At 47.0% G+C, this 6815-nt stretch overlaps 1 pseudogene; it reads right to left on the minus strand.

Annotated features, from left to right (window-relative positions):
- Window positions 1–1601: 1601 nt before the first annotated feature.
- On the minus strand, window positions 1602–2927 carry LOC105723417 (prohibitin 1-like; annotated as a pseudogene).
- Window positions 2928–6815: the final 3888 nt, after the last annotated feature.

Here is a 6815-nt window from a genome sequence, read left to right on the forward strand (position 1 = left end):
TGAACCCGGGAGGCAGAGGTTATAGTGAGCCGAGATCATGCCACTGCACTCCAGCCTGGGCGACAGAGCAAGACTCCATCTGAAAAAATAAAATAAAATAAAATAAAATAAAAAATGTCTATAGGGAGGAAAGGTAACTTTTTTTTTTTTTTTAATTTTTCATCTTTTTGCAGAACTGCCAGAAGAGGAAAGGTAACTTTAAGGGACAACTTTGCTATGAATTTAGGTTTAAGTGCTCTGAGCACCCCCCCTTAAGCTCTATCTCCATTTGGACTCTATCTCCAAATGATGCAAAAATCAGTCCTAAATTATGCAAGGTTTAACCAAAAGAAAAGAAAGAAATAGGCCAGGCGTGGTGGCTCATGCCTGTAATCCAGCACTTTGGGAGGCCAAGGCTGGTGGATCACCTGAGGTCAGAAGTTTGAGACCAGCCTGGCCAACATGGTGAAACCCCATCTCTACTAAAAATACAAAAATTAGCCGGGCATGGTGACAGGCATCTGTAATCCCAGCTACTCAGGAGGCTGAAGCAGGAGAATTGCTTGAACCCGGGAGTCAGAGGTTGTAGTGACTTGAGACCAAGCCACTGTACTCCAGCCTGGGGGTAAAGAAAGAAGAGAGAGAGAAATAAAGTGGCTACTGATTATGTGGCTGAACCTACTAGCCATTATCACTGGAGGAGAAATCAGAATATTCTTCAAACAAACCTGATTATTCTCAATATCCACTTTTATTTGTTTGTTTGAAGCAGGGTCTCACTCTGCTGCCTAGGCTGGAGTGCAGTGGCACGATTACAGCTTACTGCAGCCTTGACCTCCTGGGCTCAGGCGATCCTCTTGCTTCAGTGTCCCGACTAGCTAGGACTACAGGCATGTGCTTGGCTAACTTTTTAATTTTTTGTAGAGATAGGGTCTGGCCATGTTGCCCAGGCTGGTCTCAAAATCCTGGGCCCAAGCAATCTGCCTGCCTTGGCCCCAAAGTGCTGGGATTACAGGCATGAGCCACTGTGCCTTTGCTATGTATTCTTATTATAAAATGTTCTATTCTGGGTGCAGTGGCTCACGCCTGTAATCCCAGAACTTTGGGAGGCCGAGGTGGGTGGATCACTTGAAGTCAGGAGTTCCAGACCAGCCTGGCCAACGTAGTGAAACCTTTTCTCTACTAAAAACACAAAAAATTAGCCAGGTGTAGTGGCACACGCCTGTAATCCCAGCTCCTTGAGAATTACTTGGACCCAGGAGGCAGAGGTTCCAGTGAGCCAAAATTGTGCCACTGCACTCCAACCTGGGTGACAGAGTGAGACTCTATCTCCAAAAAAAAAGTTCCGTTCTATTATTTTGTGGCTATACCATGATGTATGTAACCAGTCTTATAATTATGGACACTTAGGTGTTTTCCAAGTCCTTTTCTATCACAAATGGTGCCTCTTGTATATACCACATTTTGCTCATCTGTGAACATATCCAGAGGGTAAATACCTAGGAGTAAAATTGCAGGGTTACAGGGAATGTCCCTTTTTTTTGAGATCTGAAGTGATTTTACTTTATTTCCTTCACTTTAAGCCAATCATGAAATTTCACAGTGATTTCTGGGGTGGGGACAGAAGGAAGGCGGTGTCAAGAATCATCAGGACTGTGGCCCAGTCAGCCCTCGGAGGTGCAGGCAGGATGGGCCCTCACTGGGGCAGCTGGAGGAGCACAGACTGCCCCGCCGGCACGTAGGTGATGTTATGAGAGTGTGACAGCTGGTACACGATGTCCTCCACAGCTTCAGTTTGCACAGCTCCATCAGGCCGTCCCCTGCAGTGGCCAGTGAGTTGGCGATCAGCTCAGCTGCCTTGGAGTTGCCCTCAGCAGAGATGATATGGCCGCCTTTTTCTGCTGCTCAGCCTTTTCCACCACAAATCTGGCACTCTTTGCTTCCTGCTGAGCCACCTGTTTGGCTTCTGCTGCTTCTGTGAACTCCTTCCCAAAGGTCAGATGTGTCAAGGACACGTCGGCCAGGACGAGTCCAGAGGTGGCTGCTAGCTCCGTAAGGCATTGCTCACCTGCCTGGAGACCAGCTCTCTGGGTGATTAGTTCTCCAGCATCAAAGCGAGCCACCACTGACTTGAAGATCTCAGTGGTAATGGACAGCAGCACCAGCTCATCATAGTCCTCTCCGATGCTAGTGAAGATGCGAGGCAGCTGGCTAGTGACAGGCCAGAAGAGGATGTGCAGTGTGATGTTGACATTCTGTAAATCCTTGCTACCAGTGATGACTGGCACATTACGTGGCTAAGAACGGCAGTCAAAGATAATTGGTTTCTGTACCCGTGGGATGAGAAAGTGAGTCCCTTCCCCTATCACAATGTCCTGTAGTCCATGGAATCGGTCAAAGATGACAGCTCTGTGCCCAGCTTCCACATTATATAAGGCAGAGTTCACCACGCCTCCTGCAACAGCTAAGGCCAGGCCAGACTTGCTGATGGACTCACACACTTTGGCAGCCATATTTTCTTCTGCGGGACCCTCTCACCTGCTTCCACTCTGACCTCCATATGAATTCTCCCCGCCAAGCTGTTTTATAAGTTTGAATGTATAACATTTGTGTATCTAAAAGTGGATATTGAGGCCAGCCATGGTGGCTCATGCCTGTAATCCCAGCCCTCTGGAAGGCTGAGGTGAATGGATCCCTCGAGCCCAGGAGTTTGAAATCAGCCAGGGCAACATAGTGAAATCCTTCTCTACAAAAAATACAAGAAATTAGCTAGGCATGGTAGTGCACACCTATAGTCCCAGCTACTCAGGAGGCTGAGGTGGGAGGATTGACCGAGCCCATGAGTTTGAGGCTGCAGTGAGCCGTGATCACGCCACTGCACTTCAGCCTGGGTGACACAGTGAGACCCTGTTTTATTTATTTGTTTGTTGACCAACCTGGCCAACATAGTGAAACCCCATCTCTACTAAAAATAACAAAAATTAGCTGGGCATGGTAGCATGCGCCTGTAAGCCCAGCTACTGGGGACGCTGAGGCAGGAGAATCACTTAAACCCAGGAGGTGGAGGTTGCAGTGAGCCAAGATAGCGCCACTGCACTCCAGCCTGGGCGACAGAGTGAGACTCTGTCTCAATCAAATAAAATATGAAAATAAAATATTGCCTTTCCTCCCCTGGACATTTTACAGAGTGCTTGCTCCTAAATTATCAGTAGAGCATATTCTGGCCATCCTTAGACCTTCTTGACTGTGTTACTATGAAGAGCTTGATCTTACAGCTGTGTCCCCAAGTTATTAAACCTGTCTTCAGTTTCCTCTTCACTAAGATGAGGGTAAAAACTTCACTAAGATGCCAGGCGTGGTGCGCGCACCTGTAATCCCAGCTACCTGGGAGGCTGAGGCAGGAGAATTGCTTGAACCAGGGAGTTGGAGGTTACAGTGAGCCAAAATTGCACTGTTGCACTCCAGCCTGGGTGACAGAGCGAGACATGTCTCAAAAAAAAAAAAAAAAAGCCAAGATGAGAGTAATAATAGCATCTATCCCAAGGAATGGTTGTGGAGATTAAATGAGTCAATTAGTGTGAAAGGCTTAAAACAGTACCTGGCGGCCAAGCGCGGTGGCTCACGCCTGTAATCCCAGCACTTTAGGAGGTTGAGGTGGGTGGATCACGAGGTCAGTAGATCGAGACCATCCTGGCCAACATGGTGAAACCCCGACTCTACTAAAATATACAAAAATTAGCTGGGTGTGGGTGTGCATGCCTGTAGTCCCAGCTACTTGGGAGGCTGAGACAGGAGAATTGCTTGAACCCGGGAGGTGGAGGTTGCAGTGAGCCGAGATTGCGCCACTGCACTCCAGCCTGGTGCCTGGCAACAGACTGAGACTCTGTATCAAAAACAAAAAACAAAACAAACAAAAAAATACCTGGCATACAGTGTTAATACCTAATTTTATCTCCAAAATTGCCTGTAATCCCAGTACTTTGGAAGGCAGAGGCAGGTGGATTGCTTGAGCTCAGGAGTTCAATACCAGCCTGGGCAACATGACAAAACCCTGTCTTTACAAAAAATATAAAAATTAGGCAGGAACAGCAGCTACTGGGGAGGCTGAGGCAAGAGGATCCCTTCAGCCCAGGAGGCAGAGGTTGCAGTGAGCCGAGATCGTGCCACTGCACTCTAGCCTGGGCGACAGAACGAGACCCTGTCTCAAAAGACAAAACACCTGGTTGGGTATGGTGGCTCACACCTGTAATCTCAGCACTTTCGGAGACAGGTGGGTGGATCACTTGAGGCCAGGAGTTCGAGACCAGCCTGGCCAACATGGTGAAACCCCGAGTGTACTTAAATAAAAAAATTAACTGGGTATGGTGTCACATGCCTGTAATCCCAGCTACTCAGGAGGCTGAGGCATTAGAATCGCTTGAACCCAGGAGGCGGAGTTTGCAGTGAGCTGAGATCGCACCATTGCCCTTCAGCCTGGGCAACAGAGTGAGACTCGGTCTCAAAAAAAAAAAAGAAAAGAAATGTATATGGATGTGATACTTTTTATCTAATGCACAATTCATGTTCCAGTTTCAATTGTCCCAATAACGTTCCTTATTGCTGTTTTTTCTGGCTTGGAATTCAATTCGGGATCACACTTTGCATTTATTTATTTATCTTTTCCCAGACACCCTTAACATGTTGCATTTAGGTGTTGTGTAAGAGCTTCCTTTTAGACAATGAATGTTAAAATAGAGTGGTCCCTCAAATTGCTCTAGAAGACTTGATGCCAAAGACATAAACTAGGTTTCTGCAGGGATGGCCGGCTTATGTGGCGCCATCTTGTGGCAAGTTTGAATAGAGTTTCTAAATCACTAGGCAGCTTGGAAATTTTTCTTTTTGACCTAAAAAAAGATCAGGTGGTCTTTTTTTATTGAATATTATCTCAGTTTCTCCTAATAATGTGGGAGGCTATGCTGTAAGGATTTTACTATTTCAGATCCACCTATTTTAGCCAAAAATGGGACTTTGCTGTACTTCAAATCTGGACCCTTACAGAAAAGTCCAGAACTGTGGTGAAAGCGTGAGGCTGGCCTGAGATATCACTGGGAATGGATCAGGGAGTCACAACATTCTGGATGTAGGGTGTTTGGCAAGAGACTTCCCCTCTCTGGGCCTTTGTTTACTTCTGCAAAATAGGCCTTACAGAGACTTGTGCCTGCAGGAACATTTAACGAGGTCATGGATATAGTTCCTCGGACTGTACCTAATAACTGCGCATTCTTCAAAGAAGGTTGAGAGACTGTTTTATTCAACTCTTGGTAAATATATATATGTGTATATTTGAGACAGAGTTTTGCTCTGTTGCCCAGGCTGGAGTGCAGTGGCACAGTCTTGGCTCAGTGCAGCCTCCGCCTCCCGGGTTCAAGTGATTCTCCTGCCTCAGCCTCCCAAGTAGTTGGAACTGCAGGTGCATGCCATCACGCCCACTTGGCTAATTTTTTGAGATGGAGTTTTGCTCTTGTTGCCCAGGCTGGAGTGCAGTGGCACGATCTCAACTCACTGCAACCTCCGCCTCCCAGGTTCAAGTAATTCTCCTGCCTCAGCCTCCTGAGTGGCTGGGATTACAGGCATGTGCCACCACACTCAGTTAGTTTTGTATTTTTGGTAGAGATGGGGGTTTCACCATGTTGGTCAGGCTGGTCTCGAACTCCTGGCCTTAAATGATATGCCTGCCTTAACCTCCCGAAGTGCTGGGATTACAGGCGTGAGCTACCGTGCCTGGCCAACTCTTGGTAAATAGGCAAGTTCAGACCTGGAATAAAAATCAGCCCAGACAGAGCTTTAACCTTCCTAATCAAAACCACATTTGGCTGGCCGGGCGCAGTGGCTCATGCCTGTAATCCCAGCACTTTGGGAGGCTGAGGCAGGTGGATCACGAGGTCAGGAGTTCGAGACCAGCCTGGCAAGCATGGTGAAACTCTGTCTCTACCAAAAATACAAAAAATTAGCCAGGCATGGTGGCACGTGCCTGTAATCCCAGCTACTTGGGAGGCTGAGGCAGGAGAATTGGTTGAACCTGGGAGGCAGAGGTTGCAGTGAGCTGAGATCACGCCACTGTGCTCCAGCCTGGATGACAGAGCTAGACTTTGACTCAAAGTAAATAAATAAATAAACCACATTTAGTCAACAAAGATTTTTTGATCCCCAAGTCCCAACTATGTGCCTGGTGTAGGGGAGCAAAAAATGGCTTCCCTCTACCCTTCTAGGTTCTTTGGGCTACATATTAAATTGACACAAGCAGATTAACAGAAGAAAAAACTCATTTTAATTATGTAAGTATGCACGGGAGCCCCACAATATATGTGATTCAAAGAAGGGTCAGAGGATTGAAGCTTATATAGCATCCTGAGCTACAGGAAAGAAGAGGGGCTTGGGGCTTCTGGGAAGTGGTGGAGAGATAGGTTATGGGAAGGTGCAGGGAGGAAGTGTATGGTGAATACAAGTTGTCTTGTTATGCAGATTATGTCTCTTAGATAAGAAAAGTTGTAGTTGTCCCAGAAGAATAGGTCAGGGTGTGGTGCCAACCTTGAGTCTCCTCTCCTGTGATCTGAGTTCATCTTTCCTTGATTGAGAAGATTCCTGGGGAGGGGATTCATGACTATGGAGTTCCTTTTGGAGGATCCATGCTTGGGCAGATAAGGGAAAGTCAGAGAAAGTCCTCCCTGCCCTTGCTGTCCCCCAGGTTCCCTTCCTTTGAAGTAATCAGCATATCAAAGGGGCATATTTTGGGATGGCATTTCTCAAACTTCTTCCTTTCTCCTGTCTGAAACTTCTCTAGAAGTCCCACTTGCTGC

The sequence above is a fragment of the Aotus nancymaae genome, unplaced genomic scaffold, assembly GCF_030222135.1.
Source record: "Aotus nancymaae isolate 86718 unplaced genomic scaffold, 86718_ANA_hifiasm-v0.15.2.pri h1tg000028l, whole genome shotgun sequence".
NCBI classification, from domain to species: domain Eukaryota; kingdom Metazoa; phylum Chordata; class Mammalia; order Primates; family Aotidae; genus Aotus; species Aotus nancymaae.